At 39.5% G+C, this 27,219-nt stretch overlaps 1 protein-coding gene across 7 annotated transcripts in view; it reads right to left on the bottom strand.

Annotated features, from left to right (window-relative positions):
• Positions 1 to 27,219, bottom strand: part of Csrnp3 (cysteine and serine rich nuclear protein 3) — a 193,847-nt gene that overhangs the window by 123,640 nt on the left and 42,988 nt on the right. For 2 of the 7 annotated variants that reach the window (XM_040745482.1, XM_040745483.1), the window contains one exon: positions 722 to 810. The exons of the other annotated variants lie outside the window; for them this stretch is intronic. The gene's annotated coding sequence lies outside the window, so the exon portion shown is untranslated. The remainder of the gene's footprint in view (positions 1 to 721; positions 811 to 27,219) is intronic. 7 annotated transcript variants of the gene reach the window in all.

Here is a 27,219-nt window from a genome sequence, read left to right as displayed (position 1 = left end):
TGGAAATGGACCACCAAAGCCGCGTCCCTTTCTGCAGTGTTGTTCAGTTCTGAGAAAGTTAGTGGACAGTGTGCGGAGGCTTGGACGGGCACTGGGATGGAGTCATGCTGTGCAGACAGTATAGGCGAGAGAAGGGAGCAAAGAGAACTCAGTGATTTTTAAGGATGTTTATTATAATGATGGGCCGTAGACCCTAATTGATTTCAGAAAGGAAGGGAAGGTGAGAGCAGAAAGGTAGCGGGATCAATGCACACACCCCAGTAGGTTTGAAGAATTACATGAGTTGGATAATTAGTAACAGGGAGTAAGGCGTTGCAGGGAAGGAATGGGCTGCCTAAGAGTGAGATCCCAGCAGGCTACAGTAATGGTATGGAAAGACATGTAAGCTGCATGCGCAAGAAGAAAGGGAGAGAGAGCAAAACTTGCACCGGAAGGACCATCGACAAGGGCACTGACATTACGAAGAATCACGAAGGCGGGGTGTGAGAGAGCAGGACAGGAGATGCAGGCTAAAATCTCCGGGGCTAGAGCGGATCTGTCGGGTACTGGAGAAAAGATAACGATATTTTATGCCTTTCAGGGTGGTGGTGACCAAAGTGAATGTACAGTGATTGCTGAGCTCTGAGTTCATAATGCAACTTTTAAAATTAGCTTTCCTTTGCTCTCCATGCCCACAGCTGGCACTCACCAACTTCTACTGCCAACCCAAAGCTTGCCTTACCTTACTGACGGAGGGGGAGCTTTTGTGCTGGAATGGAAGGCCAGTTTCTCACCGGGTTACTGAATGAGATTGCTGTGGGGTTTTGGACACTGTGGGGTTGAGAACACCGGAAGGTAAGTTTTGAATGAAGCTATTTTAGTATAGGACAAACTTGTAAGAGTCAAACTTCAATGAGTCATCTACCTATTTTTGAAAAACAACGAATAGCTTTGTTTTTCTTTTTAAATTACATTTACACGTGAGCTCATCATACTTCTGAATGAAAGCTGTAAGGAAAGGGAAGTGGGCATGGATTTTCTGTCTGAGTGTGACTGGTCAACTATTATAGGAGCTCTCCACGTTTTTTGGGAACAGCGCTCTTCCTAAAGCCTTCTTCCAGCAATGAGTTGGGGCCTCAGGTTGCATCATGCCCTATGAATGATAGGCTAGGATTCATAGAAATATCTTCTGCCCTTTACCCCTTTGCATATTCACTGAATTTCTGTATGTCTTCAGCTACTTTTAAAATGCTCTCGGCGGGTTTGCTGTTGTTGACCCGACTCATTTGAGAACAAGTTGACACGGCAGTCTAAATTTGCATAACGTTTTTAGCTATTCTCTTTGGAAGAGCCCACAAGATCCTTCCTGCTACCAGAGGCAGAATGGTACCGCAGGGCTTCCTGGTAAGGCCTCCCATTTTGCAAATCAACATGCAAGAGAACACACTTTTTACTTTGTTATGAGGTGCCACAGTTTAGATTCCCCAGGGGATACACCCTTGCTCTGTTCCTGGCTTTCTATTTTAGCAACGAACAGCTAGAATTAGAAAGGAATAGCTATTATCAAGATCTGCAGGGGGCTTCAAACTGCCTCCTGCCGCTGCTGGATACGCAGAGGACACACGTGAGAGTTTTTAATGGGAAATTCCTCCATCTCTGCTTGTTGTTTAGCACCAAGGGACATGGGGCGGGGCAGCAAACAGACAGAAAGGAGGAGGTCTCAGTACCCACTTGAGTATCCAGGGAAACTGAAAAAAAAAACTTTTAGAGAACTGGATAATTGTTCTCTTAGTGGGAACTTTTGAAGAGTCCTGTTTCAACATCCTTTTATGGACTCAACATTGGGATGGAGAGAATATGTGACAGAATATGTATCTCGGGGCTGGGAGAGAGGCAGTGAGGAGGGCTTTTAGCAAGCAGGAACATATCTCGACACACGCGGGGAGGAGTTTGGAATGTAGCTGTAAGCCAAGGACGATTTGGAGTCAAAGGACAAAAGCGTAGGAATGGGCGGTGACAGGTGTCCAGACTCAAGACCACTGTGGGAAAAGGTGGCTGTGAGGGAGTGTCTTCAGAGGCGGAAGGGGAGGGGAGGTGCAGGGAGGGAGATTAAACACAGTGAGGCAAATGACTCGAGTCTGCTTTTTAAAAAGCTGACCTCCATGTTTTTATTAAGTGACTGCTCTTGGTAGTCTCAGGAAAACATTTGCTACCTAAGGATTGCCGGTGGCCTCCTCCTGATGGGGTCAGGGAACACATGCAAAAGGCAGGGACAGAAAGTAGGGCAGAGAACAATGGGCAACATCCAGCACAGACTGGGCCAAATCCATCCCGTGAAAAACCTATCTCCATCTGCCTAGAAATAGAAACTCCAGAGAATCCGTGCCTCGACAGTGCTCTGGGAAACAGGGTGAATGAATGGGTTTTCCTTTCTACTCTCGAACGGAAGCGCTCCGGATCTGTCCTGTTGTCAACTGGAACAGTGTAAGCACGTTTTAGCTCACATTTATGTGAGACATAAAGCGAATTCCAACAGCTAGAAATTATTTGTCCCCGGAAGACAATGACTCAGCTAATTCTAAACCATTGGCACTTAATTGAGCCGTTAATACAATTCCCAGTCTATTCAAAATAAATTGTCCACTCCGTTCCTCTTGATTTTTCCATCTCCCGCAGGACCACATAATTCATCCACAGGCTCACTGAGAAATTCAATTCTCTCTAAAACGGGGTCCTATTTATTATAAAATTCTACACAGTAACATTTTCCCTGCTTTCCTTTAGAGCCTGCTTCATGCTTCCCTTCCTTTCTTTCTCTTGTCTTTTGCACATGATGCCATATTGAAAATGTGAGATGTTTATTAATGTCCTTGGCCTCCACCCTCAGTCATTATCAGTGAGCAACACAGATCTGGGCAGAATGTTTATCGTTTCACTCTATCCTAAGTGCCTGCTCAAGATAGGGACGGATTTCAGAATGCCCAAGGTCCTGCACACATAATGGCCACGTAATTGATGAGTTTTTGCTTTTTTTGAAAGCTTCCTGTACTGAAACGCTAAGGTTCTCTGGTGAGCAGAGGCAGACTAAAGGAAAATTAGGGGCCGTGAGAGCTTTTCTCTCCCTCCACATCTCCAAGGTCACTCTGACGATTATCTCGAGACATCAATACAAATGTGAAAGGACACACCATCAGTACCATATGGACTGTTACAAGGCTGAAAGCCCCTTCAGCCGCCCTACAATGAATCTTCATTTTTATTCTAGAACCTGGGTGGCCTTGCTAGGGCTTTTATGGCTAAATAAATAAAATAAGAAAGAAAAGGAGGGGAGTGTCTCTAGCTCTCTGCCATGCTGGACTGTGTTGTATTTCTTGCCTCTTCAGTTCTTCCCAGTTTGAGTGCTAGCGAGATGTGTGTCTCATCAGTTTTGTAAAGATATAAATAGATTGACATAAAAGAAATTGTCACAGCTCAGGGAAACTCCTACTGTCATCTGCGAATGAGAACTGCTACATTTACGGTAAAATTAAGGATCTGGTTACACCTAGGGTATGCATCTTAAGTCAACTGAAACAATAACAAAAACCTTATGTTTTCACCGTTGAGGGAGCCCGAGTCCATTAACTATAGATTTAAACTTTCCAAGTGGTCTCTTTGAATTTACATGTATCATATTCATACATTCGCATGATAAATGAATAGGTTTCAGTTGTGAATGTCAGAGAAGCAATTTATATTTTCATGCTAGAAGAAAAAGAAGCATTCCAATATTTGCCAGATTTCATAGAATTCTGAGGTTTAGGTGCCCTATCTATGCAATCTCTGTGTTGATAAGAAATAAGTCAGTTTTTTAGTATGAATCACCCCCTCAAATCACTCCTTTGGGGTTTCCAGAGAAATGTCACTTATGAGTAGATTTAAAGTAACCAAGAAAAGCACGTTCTTGTGAGCTATCATTTTCTTTACTTAAAAAAATAGTTATAATAGGAAAACAATGAAAAGGTTGTAGTTAAAAGTGATAGTAAAATAACGAGTCTTTTAAAATGTTAATTCCCTTTCTGCATGGTCCAGAATAGAAATCCCTAACAGAATAGTTCTGGAGAATCAATGAATATGGATTGTGTTAGTTTTTTAACACAATTCTGATTAACCCCTTTATTTCAACACCACCCTGTCTACAACCAAGTTAATAGAAAGACCATAGTATCTAAGATTAAGTACGGTCCTTTTATGCCACTTAAAAAAATTAATCAAGGCAGCCCTGGTGTATTTTCTGCTCTTGCTTATGTATAGCTATGTATCTCTTGATAGAACTGTGAAAATAACATTATTTCCTGCATTAAAGGCAAGCAGCTTTACCTACTGAGTCACCTCTCTTTGGGCTTCATAGGTTCCGTTTTGGTAAGACTTCAAAGAAAAGATGGTTCATTTTTGGTGGTTTTTGATTTTGTTTTTATTGTTGTAATTTGTTTCCATATTTTCTTTGGATAAGAGAGGGAAGTCAGGTGAGCGGCTCTGCAGATGCCTGAATGGAATTAGGAGCTGGAAAGTTAAAACCCTCAGGAGCCACTGAGGTTGCATAAGGGATACAAGGTGTGCTTCTTTGTAAACGTGGCTTCTGATGAGATTTCTAGAAGAACTACAGGTTGACATCTGGGAATGAAGAAGGGTCTTAAGTGGTTGTTGACTGTGCTGGATCTCTTCTCTACTCTTAAGATGCTTCAACTGGACTCTAAGGACCTCCTTTTCCTTCACCTGTGCCCAGAACTCCCCTGCCTTTCTCTCCTGCTTCATAAGACAGAGTTCCATGAATAACTGGGGATAACCCACATTCAAGTTAATCCATGATTAGTTTTGACTTGATTATTAGCAAGTGACAGAAAATGAGAACCCTGTCATACTAAGCCCCCAGCTATGTTTTAACCACGATAACTTTAGGAAAAGCAAGATGGAGTCATTCTTCCTGACACAGATTTCAAGAAACTTTCCACCTCACTATTCCGTAAGTTGTCCTTCTGAATCAGAGGTTCTCAACCAGTCAATCCTTTCACAGGGGTTGCACAGCAGATATCCTGCATATCAGATATTTACATTAATTCCAAACAGTAGTAAAATTACAGTTACAAATGAGCAACCAAATAATCTTATGGTTGGGGGTCACCACAACTTGAGGAAACTGTATTAAAGGATGGAAGCATTAGGAGGGCTGACAACCAGTGCTCTAAATGCTTCTGTGGCACTCAAATAACAGACAGTGTTTGAGGAAGTAATAGCACACCATAAGTTAGTTGCCACAAAGATAAAGCGGGCCTGAGTCTTCTGCATTTCACACAGCAAAAGGAGTGGTTTTACCCCAAGCACACACTTCTTTCAGAGTAACAGCAAAGTGAACTTACATTTAAACAGATGAGGCTTCAAAATGACCTGTATGATTTTTTCTCATTTGTGTAAAATGAAACACTCAAGTGTCTGGTAAAGTATAGCAGTACCAGTACTGGAGTGTTCAGAGCGACTACTTCAGGTCACAGGAAGTGGATCAACATTTTTCTTAACCATATTCTTAATGGTCTTCTTTATTGGTTTCTCTACATCTGAATCATTTTTCCCCTGTGATTAGCATGTCTTCCTTTTGTAGCCAAGAAAACAATATTCACAAAAGCAATACTTCCTATTTGGATAACAATGACCTACACATATGTTATTCTCTGAATAATTAAAATACAGACTGGAGTGTTCTGGTGAAGCTAACAAGGGAGATCCTTGAGAAATTGGACATCTCTTGAATTTCATGTAGCAGCTTTAAAAACAACTCCAAATTGACAACACGGAGATCCTCTCTAATAATAAGGGAATATGAATTGAAAATAATGGATACTATCGAGAGAGGCTTTGCCCTGCTTGAAATCACTCCTTATGGTGTAGGGAGACTGAATTCATGGATAGTGCCTTGCCCTGAGTGACTCCATCTTGCACGTAGCTTTTGACTTCATTTTCAAGATGGAGGGTGACCAGGGTTGACATGTATACGATCAGCACCATCTGCCTGCCACCACCCAAGGAGCACAGGCAGATAAGTGACTTATCCTGGGAGTAGAAAGAGTGATACCCTATAAATTTATTGTGTGGAATTGGGACTGTAGGGAGACATGGGTGTGCTAAAAAATGTTGGGGGAGCTAAACCTGAGAACTTATTGACAGCACCTGACAGAAGAAAGAGTGGACCTCCCTCACCTGAAACCCATAAAGTGTTGGATACCTACCAGTGTCATGGCAATGGATTCATCTGACAACCTGGTATGTACATCAAGGATGAGAACTCCTAACTACCCCAGGAGCTCCAGCTCAGCTCAGTCCCTGCTGTCTGTCTGGACGTGTCAAACACCCTTCTACCCATGCTGGTTAGCCCTGTTAGTCCTGCTCTGTACTGGCTACCTGTTGGGTTTTGTTTTGTTTTGTTTTTGCTGCTGTTGTTTTGTTTAGTTTGGTTTGGTTGTCACCTTGATACAATGTGCAGTCACCTAAGAAGAGGGAGCCTCAACTGAGAAACATGCCCCCATCAGATTGGCCTACAGTCAGAACTATAGAGTGTTTTCTTGGCTCATGACCAATGTGGATGGGCCCAGCACACTGGATGCTACCATCTCTGGGCAAGTAGTCCTAGGATGAGGATCAAGGTGGTATGCAACTGTCCTCCATGGCTTCCTTTTTAATTCCTGCCTTGATCTCTGATAGTTATGAGCTGAAATAACCCCTTTCCCCCTCAAGTTACTTTGATTGTGGCATTTTGTCACGCAGCAGAATATAAACTTGGCCATACTCTTTCTCCCTTGACTATGAGCTCAACTCCACAGCTTCGCTCTCTAATCTGTGACCATCGCGGCCTGACTCACAGCTGGCACTCCTTCTTCAGCGTCTTTTCCCTCCTCAACTATCTTCCCTCTGTTCTTATACCAACAGACTCTATTTACATTTCTGTTTCTCTGCTTCTCAGAACTTTGGATACCTCAAGTCCTGCTGTGGCCTTGTAACTCTTTAAATTCATTCTGTAAACCTCCATGTATACATACATATATAGATATGCTTGCATTGTTCGATATGAGAGTTAATATTATAGTATTGGCAATAAAGGTTGGAATAAAAGAATTTCTGCTGGGATTATCATGAAAAGTGACAGCATCTGGCCAATTGCTGCCATTGAAACCACTGTACCTTATGAATTCATTATTATTCAACAAATTCTGACATTGTGGAAAGATACAATCATATCTGTCTGTTTCTGACATAATATGCTCATGACATTCCAATGGGGAAAACACAGTAGCCTGGCAGATATTAAGACTGCAAATATTCAGGACAGGGTAGGTAGGGGAGGCATTGATATGTAGACAGCCTCTTGACGGACTACATCTTTGAAGAGATAGCTTTTGTTCACTAACTTGGCGTTGTCTGCCATAGATGTTCAACGCACAGGTATTTTGGCCAGCAATTAAAAGGAACATGGTCTCTTGTAGCTACATAGGTGTTTGTTGTAATACTATTTATAATGATGAAAATGTGAAAATAAATTCAAATGCCCTTCTACATGGAATAGTTCAACGAGGAAAGCACCCTAATACAGGAGTTTCTGTGGATATAAAAATGGAATCATTTCCTAGATAGGCCGCAAAACTGAAATAAAACCAAGATAACACATAAGGTTTAAAAAGAAACATATCAAACACTAACAAAGGGTAGGAGCAGAGAAAATAAAAAAACATAGGGGAAACTCCCTTTTTATTTAACAAACTGAATTCTATATAATTAAAGAATCAAAATATATCAGAAATGGACATAATTGTAAGTCAGTTGGAATTCCATCTTTGCAAAGAATCAGAAATAACTCTTTCCATTCTCCAATAGTTTCAAAAGTCCCAGATCACACCCCCTTCCATGTCAATATAGATAACTATCAAAAATAAAGACAAAAGGAAATGAATCTGGCTACATGTGGTAACATCTGAGGGACATTCTCTGAGTTCTCTCCAGTGTGCTCTGTATTTCTTAAAAGAAAGAGGCACTATTTGTAGATGTATTCTTTGAGTCAGGGTAAAATCCTCAGAAAACAGTTCTGAAATTACGTGATGGAGGAATTATTTAGGATATAAATTGCTCAAAGAAAACTTTGCCCTGGGCATCTGTGAACATCAGCACTGCCACAGACAGACTTGGAAAGCAGGACAGTGAGGAGAAAAGCCACAGACATAGACACACATTCAGGCCTGGTGTTCCTCTCTACGTTGCAATCTCAGTCAAGACAACTGATGTCTCTGGCCTTGGTTTCCTTGTCTATAGTAAAAAATACACGTTGAAGTATATAACTGAAAAGTCCTGACAAATTACAAGCATCCATCTGGTTCCCACTTATATTTTGGTTCAGAATCACAGAAAATTGAGCAAATCAGCCAAACAGAACTTTTAGAATATACATTTTCAATTAAAACCTCCAGTTATGGGTGTTTGGAATCTTTTTTCTCTTTAACAATGTTTATTTTTCATTTAAATGAAAAAGAATTTATTGTAATAAATTTAAGAATCACTGAAGAAAAGAAGGGGGAATGAACAGAAGGAAGGAAGAAAGGAAGGAAGGATGGAAGATAACCCCTTTACATAACTAATCAATTGGCTAGTTATTAAGATCTATTCTGGACATCATGCTCACAGAGATTATAATATAGATGTGGTCTGTGCTCATAATCTTCTCAGGTATGGTGGCACATATCTTTAATCCCAGAGTTCTGGAGGCAAAGGCAGGTGGATGTCTGTGAATTTAAGGCCATTTCTAGTTAGACAGTGAAATCCAGGACAGCCAGGCTACATACATTCTGCCTTAAAACAGAAAGGGGGATAAGGGGTATTTAAAATCTAGGAAAAATAACAATAGATCCAAATGTCTTTTCCTTATACCTTGAATGCTGAACTTGGCTTATGATGCTGTTATTCTTCAATGTCAAATACATTATCCTTTCCCTAATATGCTAGATCTCGCCCTACCCAACCGTCTCAGGACACTGAGCAAGGCAGCTCTCCTTCTCCCTGCCATTGACTTTCATTTCCTATGGATCATCTCAACAGTGTGGTCTCTCTTATTTAAAGTAAGAACTGTTCATATGATCTCCTCAGTAGTTGCTACCCCTTCTTTGGGTTTCCTTTACATCAAAAGTTCCCTGACATAGTTGTTAATGAACACTTTAGCTCTTCTCCACCCACTTTCTTAAGAAACAAACAAACAAACAAACAAAAAACCGAAAAACCTTTTTAGTCAGACTTTATTTCTACCTGACCAATGGAAATGTGAAAGCCAGGACCACCCATGGTTTCCACGATGTCAAATGCAGTGACCAATGCTTAGTCCACATCTACTTCCCAACAGAAGCAACTGACATCAACTGCTTTCTCCTTAGAGGTACCTACTCTTTCCTTGTTGCCCACAGTATCCCTTTTTTGTGGTTCCTCCTGCTTTGCTGGACAGTCCAAGTCTTTACCTCCCTGATCTGTTAATTCAGGAGAGAACTGGGGTCCAATTTGCATTCTCAATCTCTTGTCCTGATAAGACAAGATTTCATGTTCTCACGTGACTGTGTCCATCATGGGCCTTGTGAAATGACACATCCTGTGCCACTGCTCTCCTGGATCCCACCCTTTTCCCCAACATAACACTCTCCCCGGCATCTCCATCCACTCTACAGTGGACACTCTCAGCTCACGTACCCACATCTCAACTTCTGATTCACCAGCACCTTAGAAACCTGTCAACAGATCCTGTGGTTCGTACTTTCTGTCTTCAGAAACAGACCCATTCCTATGTCTCATTAGCATCCTTCTGATCTGAGCCCCTAAGATGTTCTCCTTTGTTCTTTCTGGAATTTCCTTCTCTTCCACATTCAATTTTAACCAAGTAGAGTCTTTTAAGCATCAGAGTCAGATCACATCACACTTCCTAAAAGCCACCAATGGCTTGCGCTTATTTATATTAATGTCCTATATTAGCCCAAAGGCCCCTATAGTCAGGACCCTTTATATTTCAAAAGTCATCATTTAGAAGTCTTTCCTCATCAGGCATTCCAATGATCCACACTTTCGTCACTGTGCTACGAATGTGGGGCTTCCTTTTGTCCTCCTTCTCCTCCAAGAACATGGATGTTTCCCCTACACAATTCCTCTACTCATAAATCCTCCATCCTCTTGGTGAAATAGAGTTAAACCACTATCATCAATATTTTGTACTTCAGTTTCCATTTGCCTATTTCCAATTTTCTTTATTTTTCCATTTTACTTTATGATATACTATATGATATTCACTATAAACAGAATACCTACATTTTATACGATGTACTTGCAAGGTATATATGTGTATGCATGTGCATATATATGTATATATGATAAAATAAAACTTTATTAATTACTACTTATCTATCTTCCTTCACTAAAAAGGTAAGCCACATGGAAGGCATGTTTCTCAATCCTTTTTATTTATTCATGTGTTCAAAGTCCTAGAACACTGCCTTGCATATAGTAGAAGTTCAGCTAATACAAATTGGACGAGTGACTTAAAAACACTAAATTTATTACAAATTTAAAGCAAATTCAGTCCTGGTGTTTTAGTATGTTTTCCTCTATCAGCACAATTCTGATTAGGAAAAAAAATGATTGAACCTGATGAATTAAATGTCTTCCCTATCCTGGTATGTGTATACCAGACTTTCAAAAATATACCCAGAAAGTCAGGTATGGCCTCTTAAACCATAGCTGGATGATTCTGGGGATATAGAAATAATCATGTATCCAGTTTGGAGTTCTGATTAAATTTTAATTAAATGTTCTCAAGACCTTAGTAAACCAGTACAACTAAATCTTATGCCTATCTTTACTAAATAAGGTACTCAACGTGTATATCCTCTACTGTAAGCGTTTTATTCTCCTGATTCAAAGGTAAAACAAGAAGATAAAAATTCCATTGATAAAATAACAAATTTGACTCCAGAAACCCACACAGGCAAGTGTAGCTTGCAGTCCAAGATGCAGGACACATTTAAGGAGGATGGATGATACAGCCTAGTCTAGCAAACAAGAAGAAAATCCCAAGGCTTCAAATTAAATGTGAGTCAATTGGTGTTTCAGCCATCCTGGCAGCCAGGTAACTGTCACCCTCAGCCCACTCAGGAAATGATAGAGCCATGTGACATAATTCAACTGCTAATAAGAACCAATTGGTTGCTTGATTTGTTTCAAAGAGTTAGGAGATATGCTCCATTTAGGTAAACCTAGATTTTTGGTAAATCAAAAACAAAAATATTATTTATCTTAGTGTTTGTGATTCCATATAAACTTACCATCATAAATTTTAAAGACTGTGGCTATCTTTATACAATCATGTTTGCTATGGTATAAAATTCCATAACTATGGAAGCATATATTAAAAAAAATAAAAAGAAACTTGCAGTCAAGATAGGTAAGTTTATGCCCACGGGTGAGGCATTTCATTTCAAAAGTACCAAAATTCACTTCTAAAACTTCATGTAGAGAAGACAACTATGCATTCATGAAAGGGCTACTGTATTGAAAATTTTAATTAAATTTTACTTATTTTGTTTGTGCATATGTGTGCATGTTTTTGGAGGTTGCATGTGCCAGGACACATGTGTGGAAGTAAAGGACAATTTGTGAGGGTTGGTTCTATCCTCCGATCATGTGGGATCCAGGGTGCAGGGTCAGCTCGGCAGACTTGGTAGCCAGCACCTTCACGTGCTGAGCCATCTCACCAGCTCAGGAGTACATTTTAAGTGTCAGTGCACACAGTGAGAAATATAAATACCCCTACTGTTTAACATTGATTGTATGATTAAGTGTATCAATACAGTGTGGTATTACAGGGTCATTTCAATTACAAGGTCACTGACTATTTTGCTGATATAGGGAGAACCGTACAATCTGTGGCAAATGAAAAACCATTTGATGTCACATTGTGAATTCATTGAGCTTTTTGTGTTGTAGTAGTATGTTTAACACACACCCACACCTGCACCCCCCCCCCCACACTCCTTCACTAACTCCAACAGACTCCACAAAATCAATAAGTCCTACAAGAATTCCAAAGTACTAGAGTATTATGTTTTAGAAACTTGTGGATGAGTGTTTGGTGTCACCCAGGCACACAGAAAGCTCTCATCAGGGATATTTGGCATTAGGTAAACTCATAGTTTTAGAGCAGAAGGCGGATGTTGGAATAAAGCATTGAGAATCCTGAAGGAGAATGGGCAGTCTTTCTTGTTGCTGGGATAAAATATCCTGACAAAGGCAACACTGAAGGGAGAAAGGCTACCGTGGTTCACAGTTACAGAAGACCACATCCATCACAATGGGTAAGGCATGACAGCCGGGGGTGGGGGGGTGGGAGGTGGGGGGATGGGAGGGTGGGGGCATGATGGCAGGGGCAGGAGGCAGGCTGGTCACTTTGCATCTGACCCAGGAATCAGACAGTGAGTATGAAGTGTGGTCCAGGCATAAAGGCTAAAGGCCTGATCCCATGCCCCACCTCTTCCATGAGGCTCTACCTCCTAGAGGTTCACAACCGCTTCAGACAGCACCACCAGCTGGGGACCCAGTGCTGAAATCGATGAGTCTATGGAGGACATTCCACATTGAAGTCATTGCACAGCTCAGATACCGGGTCTGGGCACTGGCAGTGTGGGTACTGATGCTCTCAGTAGATTTGTGACCTACATCTGGTTGACAGGATGATAGCCTAATCACCTGACGTTGCTTCCTCACACGTATCAAAATAATTTCGTTATCGACGATGTGGCTTTACTTTAATGTCACTATAAAATCTTCTTGGAGGTCAGAGAGATAGTCAAGTCATTAAGAACACATACAATTGTTGCAGAGGACCTGAATTCAATTCCCAGCCCCTACAGAGAAGTGCACAGTTATCTGCAACTCCAATTCCAGGGTGTCTGGTGCCCTCTGTTGGCCTCCACAGACACCATACATATGTGTGGTACATAGACACATGTTCCTGTTAGACCCCATACACACGAAATAGAAATGAATAAATCTTTAAAAAATAGCAAACAAACTCATGGAGAGCATGCATTGAGGTGCATGCTGAGGTAATTCTAGCGTGCTGGGTGTAATTATGCAGGGGTAATTCTAGCATTCAGGAAGCTGTGTCTAAATTTGAGACATCCTGGGCTAAACTCAATTCTCAACACACACATACACTAAATGTAGTAAATCTTTAAAAGCAAAGCAACAAAAATGGCAACAAGAACACTTAGAAAACACAAAATACAAGGCCAGCAGAAAGGAATAATTGACTCTGTCCAGTCCTTCCCTAGTAACTGTGAATATGCATCTCTCTTAGGCTGTTTGGAGACTTGTCCCTTCACTGTGTATACACTGGAAGGAATTGTGAAAGGAGAGCGAGTTGCCAAAGGGTTAGGAGTCTGCAGGAGCATCAGGGGTACTCGGAGCACATTTCATCTTGTGCCCAAAGTGGGCAGAGAACTCATTCACTTCTCCATCCTATGATATCCTAGATACCATAGCTTCTAGCACAGTGATGGGTACAGAGGGGAATCTATGCTTTACTTGGGCAGAAAATGTTGAAGTCAGGTGCCATTCATAAAGGAACAGGGACAGCTCCAGTTTTTGACCAGCTTGAAGTGGATAGAAGAAGTCTTAGTGCAACAACTGATCTGTAGGACTCTGGTCTAGCGCTCTGGTGCCACCGAGAGTCCTACATGCTATATGGTAAGTTATCTTGTGACAAAGAAGGCAAAAGTGTCTTTCCTCCATAAACATACATCATTTTCAAACTGTGCTTTGTGCAATAAGAAAACGAACTTGGTAACCCTTTCTTACTATCTATAGAGCCCTCGTTTGGTGAAGAGCTACAGTTACCAAGCCCTTGATCAGGCAAACAAAAAAACTCTAGATGGGGACTAAACTAGAATTGGAACTGTGAACAGTAACTGATGGCACACCCAACACGGACTGCACTTTATGCCCAAGTCCTGAAATGCCACACTGGACCCCATAAAAATATATGATTATTACATGACATTTCAAAGTAGAAATACATATTGGAGAAACACAGAAAAAAATTAGTATCTCCAAATTCAAGCATTCACGGGGGTTCAGATATTATAATGTAACATTTTCTTCTACGAGTCCTATTTTTCAGAAAAAAAAAAAAACCACTGTCATTGCCATGAAGAGATTTGGTTTTATAAATACTTTCAAAATGTTCCTGTGATGTTATTTCTAGATGCATACATTACACAAACTACCCAGAAATGATACTAAAGACAAACACAAGGATTACCAAGCTGCAGGGACCAGAAATGAAGGGCGGCTCCCAGGCAGGGCTGCATAGCTGAGCCAGCCTTCCAGGTCACTAGAATCACTATTCAGGCTTGAGAAATTCCAGCTAAGTAGGTAATTCAGAATGTAGCCAGACCTGCCAGCAGGGACTCCCGGGGAAAACAACCAACTGGTACAATAAAACTGGGAAGATCAATGAGGTATACTGTGGGATACAGGAGCAGAGTCTGCAGGGATCTCTGGGGCTTAGCATGCGGAGAATGCGAACGAGGAGCTGACTCCACTGTTAAGCATTAAAAGCAACTGCCTTGCCTGGCAGTCTAGCAAAGGACAAGATCACAGAGAGCGGTTATCCACCCCCCCAACAGAACTAAGAAAATTTAACATGCAAAAATGAAGACTTTTACGCTACTGGGTGAAAACTTTATTAGCGTCTGTCTCGGAGAGAATGTCAACTTAGCCGGTACTGTTTACACTGGTAGGAATGTTAAACAGCATGCTGAAAACTAAAATTAAAACACGATCAGCACACTAAATTTAACAATAAAGACAGAGAGCAGTTGCCAAGGCAAGGCACTGAAGCAAATAACACAAACACGTTCCGCAGCAGCCGATTCTAAGCATTTGGTGCAGAGAGGGAGAGAGGCAAACTGGGCTCTTGCCAACACCTTGCTTCGGAGAGACAATGCACTCTGTTACCCAGGAACTGAGCTAGGTCAGAGGCTGGGCTGGACAGTGTTGCAATGTGTGTTGTTTTCCTGAGATTGCAGGTCAGTCCCTTCTGGCATTGCATCCTTTCGGCTTCCTGGCATATCTTCAACCCTGACAAGCTCTCAGAGGTGAAGAGAAGGCTTTGCTTTTCAATACTCTCATTTCTAGCATCTATGTCTAATAATTTCCTCTAGCAAAGCTGCTAACATGTTTTTAATTAAAAAATAAATCAGCTTCGCAAGAAAATAAGAAGAGCCCAGGCTCTGAATCTCAGAATTAGTTAATATTCAAAATGTGCCCTGTGTGTGTGTGTGTGTGTGTGTGTGTGTGTGTGTGTGTGTGCACGAGGGGGGGCACTTCAGGAACAAGACCTAGGACCTGTGGGTCTCGACCTTTATGGCAAACCTATCTTCAAAAATATTTACATTACGATTTATAACAGCAGCAAAATTACAGTTATGAAATAACAACAAAAGAAATCCTATGGCTGGGGGTCACCACAACACGAGGAACAGCATTAAAGGGTCTCAGCACTAGGAAGGTTGAGAAGCACCGTGCTAAAGACTCAGCCATCTGCTGAGTTTCATCTGCATTTCTGCCCATTTAACACCAGGCATCCTCACCATATGATCTCCTGTGTCTTATTGTAAACCATCTCTCAAGCAGGCAACCATTTACAGTTAAAATACAAACCCGCATTAATTCAAATGAAAAACTTCTAGAAACTGTGAGCATAAGACAGTGGTAGCATTTGCCTATCACATACACCACTCTGGATTTGATTGATAGCATTTTAAAAATAAAGTAAGTAAAGTGAGGTGCTAAGTCAGTGGGTACATTGTTTCCCAGGCAAGTATGAGGACTTGATCTTAGATTCACAGAACCTGCCTAGGAGTCAGGCCAGGGACAATTATCTACAAACCTTGAACTATGGGCTACAGACTGGGAAACCCCTAAGACTGGTTGACTAGCTAGCCTAAGTTCAGTGAGAGTCTCTGTCTCAAAAACATAATGTGGAGAATGATTGAGGAAAGCACCCGTCATTGACCTCTGACCTCCACACAAGTGCGTGGTTGTGCACACACGCCTACACAAATAGGTGCATACACACAGACATATACCCTCCATGCTAAATATATAAATAAACTATCATAAGGAAATACTAAAATGTAAATTTTTAAAAACCATCAAAATGCATTTACTAAGCATTTTCTCCTTTGTTTGATGTTGGCTCTGTGAATTGCATTGTGAGCTACTGAGGTACTTAAAGCCATTATTTTCTTATAGTTTTCAACCAAAAGCATATAGAAGGTGTGACACAAAAATGCTTAAACTCCATAGGCATTAGTGAAAAAATAGTTTAATATTTGACAAAACAGGTGGGGCACATTTATACCATCAAATACAAATGTTAGCTCCTTCTGGAGAGGGAAATTATGTAGGGAGGAAGATTGGCTGTGAGGATTAAGTTGGGGAGCATGAAGGAAAGGCAAATTCTGGCTTCTTCCTGCCTCTTTGTCAAGGAAAGCATGTGGGTTTCCCAGGATGCTGCAGAGTCAAAACAGATTATATTGATCTGTGGGTTTTACTGAAAATACACAGACAGTATTTGAAATAATACAAACATCGCCTTGTACTGTCACAAACATCAATAAACCATGTGGGTTGATGCAAAAAGATGCCTGAAATTAAAAAAATAAACAAAAAAGATAAAATTCAAATAATACATAAAGCCTGGCTTGTTTAATTAAATAGTACTATACATTCCCAGCCTACTAACATGATAGCATATGGTTCGTATTGTTCATCAGTGAGAGTATTTTTTTTTCACCAAATGTGGAAACAGGTTGGGTGGATACTTGGGGTAATTGTGAAGGAAAGAGTGGAGAAAATGTTATTCATAACTCTCGATATTTAAAAATTCACTAGAGTAGCTACCTAGCAAATACAAGATGCAAAATAGAAAAATAGAATACCCTTCCCAATACAAGATCATTCATGAGGAGTGCATTCCCAAGACAAGGCTCACAAATGCATTGGTATGTGCCAGAAAATATGGAAGGGTAGAATATATCTATGTGAAGTGTCCTGTGGTGCATTTTAAAAATTAGCATTAGATGGGGGGGAATCAAACCACTGTGGGTGGTACCACTCTTGGCTGGCGACCTTGGTGTGTGCATGAGAAAGCAGGCTGAGAAAGCCATGGAATGCCAGCTAATGAGCAGCACTCCTCTGTGGCTTCTGTTTCAGCTTCTGCCTCCAAGTTCCTGCCCTGACTGCCCTCAGTGACATAGTACGACCTGAGTATTGTAAGGGGAAACAAACCCCTTCCTCCTTAGGTTGTTCATGGTCACCGTGTTTTATCACAGTGATGGAAGTGTAATTAAGGCACCAAGACAAACTGCTTCTTTATAAGGAGGGGAAGAGGCACTTCAACTGAGGGCATGAAACACAATGTCTACATGTGTCTCCAGAGAAGAGTATAAGAAATACCTTGAGGATCACAAACAGAAAGAGCTTAATTGACCAATTTTCTCTGCAGCGTATTCACATGCATAATCATTTCTACAGCACAGAATGGAAGATTTGGCTAAGGGCATGGCATGGGAGTAGGTCCTTAATGGATTCAGACCAAAGCCACTGGGTCCTTTTCCTTTGTCCACAATCATTCTGATTTTACTTTTCTCCCCATCCCGAAAGCAGAAGGGGAAAGCTCAGTGGTGCCATCAAGCCCTGCTCTCTCTTTTTCACGTGGGTTCCTCCATGCCTATGCATGTGAGAGCTAATAAACGATTCTGAATTGAACACATCAAAAAGAAAAATGGAAGGCAAGTTGCAGTTCCAGGCCATAAATTCAATGAAGGCAAGGTTTAGGAAAAAAAATCTTTAAAATCAATACAAGGAGAAAATAGAAAGCGAGTTGTGAGGAAAAGAAAAGGCAAGACAAAAGAAGTTAAGAAAACTTCAATAAGACCAATGGAAGAAAGTTCTAAGTGAACACTCTAATGATAATTCTTCATGGTAGCATAAATAATTTTTTGAAATGAGTTCTTTGAAAGCAGGAGCCACGTTATGAATAATTGCTAGAAACTTACTTCCATCTACACTCATAAACGTGACATATTAATTGACGATAATAAGCCCTTGCTTTCAACTACTTCTAATATGCCATTGACATTTATCTAATAGAATAGATAAGTATCATTGTCTATGTATCAAATAGGGAAGACTATTTCATTTGGAAAGTTAAAGTTATGTTCCTGGTATCAATGGCCTTTGAAGTCCCTGAGACTCTAAATCATTATGCCAACAAAAGCCCGAAGCAACTTGTCCCCACCTGGTGGGGACATATAAACATACCAAATTGGAAATCAGGCTCTTTCAGCCTACTTTTGCCTCTGTCACAAAGAAGAGGAAGCAATGTTCTCTTCATCCCTCTGTCTTGACAGCTAAAGAAGAGGATTTTCCTCCCTTTCTGGGCAGCAGAGATAATACAGTGATGCAAAAGAATAGAGAGCTAGATTAATACCGCTACTTACTTGGGGAAGTCAACCGAGAGTGGGAGAAGAAAAGGTTTCTTGCTTGATTTCCTTCTAGATCTTTTTTTCTAGATCTTGATTTCCTTCTAGATCTTTTGTTGTTGTTGTTGCTCATTTGGGGGAATACCATCCACATGACAGAATAAGGAAACAGTGGCAGTAGCCGGTACAGAACAACAGATCTTAAATGCATCATAGTTAACATGAATGCATAGTTTTTGTTCACCTACCTAACTGAAATTGCAAATTTTAATGATTTTGAAATCATGTACTCCTGCAAGATAACATTTAACGTTTCCAATAACTGATCTACCTAAGAATCTACATGCAGAGTTTATGATTAGGTATTACTTTGGGAAGGCTGAATTGATTCTGCCACAGGAGTTGCTTAAGAATCCTTAACACATACTTGAGTTGAAGAACACGACACATATTTCTCATTAAGTACTCTAGAAATTCCAAGGGCAATCCATAAGGTGGTGGCAATAAACACCCAGAAAAAAGTCTTCAAGATTACCATTATTTTTTACATGATGGAAACAATACTTCGTATGGTAAGTTGGGACTCTGATGTGATCACTCAGTCCAAGCATGGTGGTAGACAAGCAGTCTTGTGAAAGTCACATCAGGTAAGTGTCACGCAAACATTACAGAAAGCTTTGGCATTGACTTTTATAGGAGAAGTTAAAAAAATACTAAGATGGACACAATCAAAAGTTGTTTAAGTATAATTAATACTAAAGCAGACAAACAACTATAATGTGCAGGGAAATGAATCTTCATTTTCAAACTCAGGCTACTTGTCCTAAACTATCATTCTCACAGCAAGAGTCTACCTTTTAACACATAGCAAAAAATACATAAGAGCATCCATCATATTTAAATTTACAAAATCTTAGAATTTTTATATTGACATATTTGAATAATTCAATTTTGGAAGCACACTGTTGACAGGCAAAGATACATATGACCTGGAGATGAAAACTAAGTGGTGTTTTCTTACCTCTGGTGTAAAGCTAAGAAAACATTTCAGTAAAGAACTAGGGCTCTATGAATAGTTGAACCTCTAATATTGCATGCAAATTTTGAGTGTATTTTTTCTGACAAAAAAGAGTCATGGGTCCATGAGAAACAGATACCTCCAAACTTTACCAATTGCAGCGATGTCTGGAATGGCTAGATACAGCATTAAATCTACTATAAGCATATGTCATCCTGTCAGCGTCACATATGGGGTTTATAAGCACAGGCGCGGTGCACTTAGTTCAGTGACTTTCATCTGGCGCTGTCCAGTATGTGCTTGCTGTTGATAATGGTGACAGTGGTCCAAGCCATGAACTCATTTTCCAGACAGTGATCCCTTCTTCATTTTCGAGTCCCTCTCTAGGCCAGCAAGGTTTTATTTTCTCTCATCATGGCAATAAACCTGTCACTGTGATCATACCAGGCATAAAAACTGCCAAGGTTAGCAATTCCCTTCCTTGCACTGGCTTCCTTGCAAGTAGGCTTGCCTCATTCTTGGTCCTATCCAGGATTGACAGGAAGGACACTTTGTATATCATCTGTCCATTTGGAGACCAAATGGTTTACAAGGACAGGGCATCAAAATTTTCCCAAATCATTTTGCAACCCATGACTACTTCATAATTAAGGTTAAGATGACAAGATTTTCTTCTCGGCAGCAGGAGGAAGATGCTTTTTGTTCTCCTTCCAAAAGAAGTAATTATGAATTTTTAAAATTTGAGCCAAAAGAACAGCTTTCTAAAACATTTTGATTATGTACCTGGTCTTCAACACACAACCTTTGTGCAAGATCCAAAGGTCTATGCATAATATTTGAATTTAAGCAGGAAAACAAAAAGCAGCCAAATACTGGTAAGTACAACCCAAGTAACTATAATTTCATCTATCGCAGGCTCCATGGTTTTACTGTGTCAATCAAGTCTTGTGCCTCAACAGAAGCAACTGTTTCTTAGCTGGTAACATGTCATATAATGTTTTGTGTTTTGAATGTCTGTAGCAAGTCTTTTATTGTATGTTATGTGTAACTTCATTAATAATTTAAAACATTATGAAAATACAGGTTTAGGATGCTAGAAGCTCAGCATTATTCCCACCTCTCAAGAATGACAGCCATTATTAATCTGGTATACAGCATGAATGCACCAATGTATTATTTTAATAATATGGGATTATTATTTTTATAGACAACAAAAATATTTTCCATCTGACCTTTAAATTTGTACTGCTCTCTTATCTTCTAGATATTAGAGACACTTTATTCATTTTATTAAATATGTATGCTATTTCATTACATAGACCGATATAATTGACCGCTATTAAGAAAGTTTTACATTTTTCACTCATGTGATCAGTGTGCCCATGAGCATCCTTCATATAACTCAAAGGACTCAAAGGAATTGATGGTTTTGGAAAATATTTCCTATTACTATTGTAAAGAGCTGCTCAGGCTAGAGAGAAGGCTCAGCTGGTGACAGCACTTGCTGTACAAGCATGAAAACTGTGTTCAAAGCCCAAGAACCTATGTGAAAAGCTGAGAATGACCTCACTCCCCTGTAACCCCAGCAGACTATGTGAAGAAATGGGAGGGCCATGGGCTTGCTGGCCACCAATCTAGCTCCAGGTTTAGTGGGAAACCCTGTTTCAAGGGAATAATTCAAAGAATAATAGGACAGGACATCTAAAGTCCTACTCTGTCATCCCCATGCACAAAGGTTAACAAGCACCCCCCATTCCCATATATCACACACTGCACACACACACACCTACACACACACATGCACACACACGCACGGATATTTCTTCCATGTGTAAAAGCACCCATGCAGCACAATTTTTCATGTTTTTAAGTCTTTTCTCGGCAACTTATAAATCACAGATTACAAATTCAGGTAACGTTTAGGCCACATAGACAAGATATACGGGGGTTAGCACAGAGTAAGACAATGAGAAGTAATACAGAGTCAGCGAGTTTAATGTAAGAACACGACAACAAGTAAACAAAACAAGGATTCAGTTTTCAGTCCTGAGGCCTTCAGTTTTAAGGTCTGATCTTCATGGATATACATAGTTTTCAGGCTTTTTTGTTTTGTTTTGCATTCAGAATTGCTGGGAATTGAACCCAGGTCCTGGGCAAGAGCTTTACAACTGCACTACTTCTACAGCCCCTCGCTTTAATATCATAAAGCTCAGAAGTCTGCTTATTAGAAAAAGCAGGACAAGTTTTGATGAGACAGCTAATTTTAATAATGAATGCTATTTTAACCATATTTTCTTTACTTCTTTTGTGCAAAGTTTACAGCTGTAAGTGAAGTTCATCCTCAATTATACAAGCTTTATTGTACACTTGTTTTTATACACACTAAAATTAACACAAATTGAAAAAAGTCGAATATTGTCTTATACTGGGTCTGTCCTTATTAATATGCACAAATATCTAACTCTTTTAAAGCATTAATATTAACACATGTTAACTATGCAAATTAACAGGATTTGATAGTATAGTTCCATGAGTGCAAAAATTGTATATTGATCTTGTCTAACTCTCAGCAACTTGATATGAAGATTTCACACTTAAATGCAAGGTTATTTAATAGACATTGAGTGATAGAGCAAATAAAGAAATATTCTACTTGCATCTCCGCCCCCTGCAAAATGAGATTTATATTTACTGTACAAAACCTTCCCTAATAAGAGAGAAATTCATGCCGGGCGTTGGTGGCACACGCCTTTAATCCCAGCACTCGGGAGGCAAAGGCAGGCGGATCTCTGTGAGTTCGAGACCAGCCTGGATTACCAAGCGAGTTCCAGGACAGTCTCCAAAGCCACAGAGAAACCCTGCCTCGAAAAACCAAAAAAAAAAAAAAAAAAAAAAAAAAAAAAGAGAGACAGAAATTAATTATTTTAGATTGACAAAAAATAGAAAAGGAAAACTGCAGGTTTTTGATAGCAGTGGCTGTCTTGTAGTCTGTGAAAAGGGTGAAGGTCACGTAAAAACTTGCTTCTGCACTCATTTTTCGAATCCCCCTACATCAATAAACCTCTGGAAGTATCGACACAGACATACATATGAGTCTGAAGTGGCTTGGCCTCTCCCAGCCTTTGTTTGTCCTTTGACCCCATGAAGTCGTCAAAGAGATATGGCTAAGTAAAAACAGCAGGACTAAGGGATTTTAAAGCAGTCTGGTTCCTGGTGTATTCTAGGGTGTGTAGTAAAAAATGAGGAAGGAGAGAATGCATCTGAGTCTACTACTAGGGTATTCTATTTAGATTGTTTTAAATTTCACATATATGTTTGTCTGCGTGTATGTGTGAATACCAATACCATGTGGGTGCCTGGCACCCTTAGAGGTAGGGAATGAATCTTGGTGCCCTGTGTGAGTAATGAGTGCTCCTAACCACTAGGTCATCTCTCCAGTTCCCTGTTAGAATATTCTAACTATACTTCTCTATTGATAGCTGTTACTCATGTTACTTTGAAATAAAAATATTTCAAGAATAAAACACCTACACAGCTCTACTGTATTTAACAGAGGTAGTTTTATGACTCTGAAAACAGTAAGTGAAAAATCACACTATGAAAAAAAAATTAAATGCTTATATAATGTCATATTATTCCTTTTGAAAAAGCATCTTGGGAGTAAAATGGGAACTTCAATGTTAAGAGATGTTTTTTAGGTGCTCTGAAATGAAGTTTCACCTACTAAAAACATCTTAATTAAAACCCTCTCATAAGGAACTACTCGTACTATAAATTCACTTCTTTGTCTCATAAAGGGTAGGCATGGCTGCAATAAAAACAACATTTATTCAGAGAATACATGCCACAGAGTAGGACAAAACTGGTCAAGAGTAACACAAATTTTCAAATATTTTTCTTTCATTTGGATATCTAAATAAACTACTATGATAATCCTTTTTAAAAAAAAAGCGTTCTTTTTTTTTTTCTTCAAATTTTCTAGACAAGGTTTCTCTGTGTAGCCTTGGCTGTCCTGGAAGTCACTCTGTAGCCCAGGGTGGCCTCAAACTCACAGAGATCCAGCCACCTCTGCCTCAGAAGTACTGGGATTAAAGGTACACGCCACCACAGCCTGGCCCAACATCTTCATTTTTATTACACTTACACAATATTCAGATCAAAAGTATGCACTGACAAGATAGGTTGACAAGAATCTACAGAAATCAAGAATGTTTTATATGCTCCTGTGAACCTTTATACAGTAAATGTCTTTGATCAGCACTTATGTTGAGCTTTTTTGATTCTGCAGTTTCAATATTGTTAGAATTTTTTGTGAAAAGATTGCACAGGCCTTGTCAATTATCTTGATCTGACTTAGGAGGATATTTAATAGCTATATTTTAATAATATTAGCTATTTTATCTTATATATGCAAGGAGGAGTTTTTCAAGTGTATGTTTTTTCTATATATGTCACTGAATGTCAATCAATATCCCAGTAAGATATTTTAATAAACAACAGCAAGATGACTACATATACATGGTAAGACAAAGATATTAGAATACAAAAGATGTATATCTGTAAGTGAAGAAATCCTATGCTGTTTAAAGAAATTTAATTTAAAAAAATACTATAACCAAGATAGCTTGATAATAAGAAGAAGGGAAAAAAATCAAGAAGCTAGAACTATCCAGGCATATATTATTAACTAATTTTTGATAAACATGTAAAGGGAATTTAATGAAGAGATAATAATTCTTTTCACAAATGATAGAATATTTGGATATTTTCACATAAAGTGCTAATTCAGTTTTCCAAATTATACAGAAAATAATCTTTGGCTTAGACCCACACCTAAATGCAAACCAACATTTAAAAAAGAAATCCTCTTGAAAATATTTGTGATTTTGAGCTAGAAAAAACTTATAATTAGTATCAAAACCATAATTTGTAGAAGAAGCAAAGACACAGCTACATCAAAGTTTAAAAATTCTTACACTAAGTAATAAGATCAAGAAACAAAAAGGCTATGAACTGAGATAACCATTGCAAATTGCCTACCTCAGAACTCAACAACAGGAAACAATCTAATAAAATTTGAACAGACTATTTAAACACTTTATAAGGGGCACATGAAGATGGTAAGCAAACATAAGAAAAGATGTTCAATATTGCTCTTCAATAAGGGTAGGCAAATAAAACCATAGTGTCAAATCAAGTGTCAGGGCACATCGTTATCGATTCTGTTCCATTTTGACTTAAGGTCAGAGAATTCAAACCTATTCTTGCTCCTCAAGATTAAACAACAGGGTGTTTCACCCAGGGTGTGGCTACTGGATGTCTTCACCCTCAAGAACAAATAACAGGATGTTTGACTTAGGGCATGGTTACTAGATGTTTTGAGTATTAAGGAGGTAATTATGTTTGTTTGTTCCTCGTATCATGGTAAGGAAGTCTTTTGCCCTCCCCTTTTACTTGGGGCATATAAGAGTTATGAGTAATAAACTTGGAGTGTGAGCAGTATTCACTGAGAGCCCTCCCAACTCTATTTTCTGTCCCTTTTCTCAACCCTCACAACCCCTTTCAGGCACGTTCAAACAGGTTGGCTGGTCCCGACATCAAGTGACTAAAAAAAATAAAAGCTCTACTTGCAGCATTCTAGGCCAAAGTTCCACATCTTTCCCACAATCCAGTTCCTAAGGTCTAAGAATGCCTATTCAAGCTTGCCACTACAATTTTCTGTCTCCCTTTTATGAATTTTGTGTAATGGTTACTTGCTGCTCTACCAAATATCTAAGAAGAAGCAATTTAAGGAATGAAGGGCATATTTGGGTTTACAGACCTTTAAAGGATATAGTCCATTATGGTGGGGAAAACACAGTGGTTGGAACTATGTCAGCAGTCAGGAAATAGAAAGCAGACAGAAAGTAGAGCCCCTAGAAGTCTACTTCCTCTAGCACAGCCCCCCCGAAGGTTCTACAACCTTTCAAAAGAGCGCTCCCACATCAAATGTTCAAACAAACAGCCTATAGGCAGCATTTCATTTCCAAATCATACTAAGTTCTCATAAAAAGTAAAACAAACAGAAAAACTTCATAAACTGATGCGGATAGCAGTGACTGTGACTTACCAATAGTAAGTGACGAACGTGACATATACAGCAGCATTAATGAGTCTGTGAACATCAAGCGAAAGACTACAAGTGTTTGTTTTGTGACTGATAACCACATTCTGGAAAAGGGAACACTACAACTTCCTAGATTGAATAAGTTGCCTGGGACTGAGGTGGAAAGAAGTTGTCAAGGGGCAGCTCAAAGTAATTTTTAGATGGATGGAACTATTGTTTGTCTTGACGGTAGTGAAGGCAGAGGGTCATGCAATTATCACATCAAATAGAAATGGATAGCAAGAGAAAATTTTACTGGTTTTAAATTTTAAAACAAATGGCAGACTGTTTCTCCTTTGCATTCTTGCATGGCTTAAATTTTTTTGCTAGGCAAAAGTGATATGGATGTCTGCAAGCCTTATGGACTTATTGACTATTCAATAACATTTTGAAATAAATACCTGGTACTGTAAGCCTGGCTAACAACCCAGGTATGGAGAGGTAGGTAGTAGACCTTCATGGAGAGCGTATTTCTGATAGTTAACTAAATTAACATAGCAGCAAACTGCCTTCTAAACAAATCTGCCTATACCCATAGACAAAAATGGCTCTCAGTGTTCATCAGAGAATCAAGCCCCTTCTTACAATGAGAAGTAGTGAATGCAGAGACTTGTGGATGATTGTAAGTGTGGAGTGTGGGCCATGCCCTAAACAACTCTCTTATACTACCTGTTATAAAGTTCAAAGAATATTGCTGAAGAGGGAGCTGGTAGTATGTAGGGGCTCAAAGATAGGATGAAGGGCTGTGAACCCCATACCCTAGATTTGATAACACTGCTATAGTCATTAGCCCCCATCAACTGTACCTACCTGCACCAGACCAACGTAAGACTAGCTCTATTAACAGTCAACCTAGAAATGGGAGGGATTCATATAGACCACTCTTTACCTCTGAACTACTCTACCAATTGATTCTGGGAGGGGAATCGCTACCTCTGATGAGCTCACCAGCCTTCAATAGATAGATAGATCTATCCATTGAAGTCACACATGTGCCCCTGTTTAGTTCTGGTGGATCACAAAACAGAACAGCAGACATGAATTCTTGGTATAGATAGGGAGTAGTCGGAGTAGGTAATAGGACGTGGGAACAGTTGGTGTGGAAATAATTACTTATATCACACTGTGAAATAATAAAAATTTAAAAATATTTAAAATATCCATCTAAAATTTACTTTGATACTGTATTATATGCCTTATCTAGTTTTTCCTCAAGACCTTAAGGAATGAATCTAGAACCATCCTCTCAATAAGTCATAATCTTTAGCTCCTCCCTCTGTATTAAATGTCTTTATCAAATACTAATTCATTTTGTATCTTTGGATTCATTAACAATTTTAAAAACCCTCTTCAATGACTTATGATTATCTTTCTGTTACATTTTGTTACTATGTCTTTACAAACAAGAGAGAGACAAAGAATGACAATGAGAGATTATTTTGGGATTATAGTGGACTTCGTTGCTCATTGGGCATTGGTAT

Source organism: Mesocricetus auratus, unplaced genomic scaffold, assembly GCF_017639785.1.
Source record: "Mesocricetus auratus isolate SY011 unplaced genomic scaffold, BCM_Maur_2.0 Super-Scaffold_100004, whole genome shotgun sequence".
Classification (NCBI taxonomy): Eukaryota; Metazoa; Chordata; class Mammalia; order Rodentia; family Cricetidae; genus Mesocricetus; species Mesocricetus auratus.
This window is presented reverse-complemented; position numbering and strand designations above follow the sequence as displayed.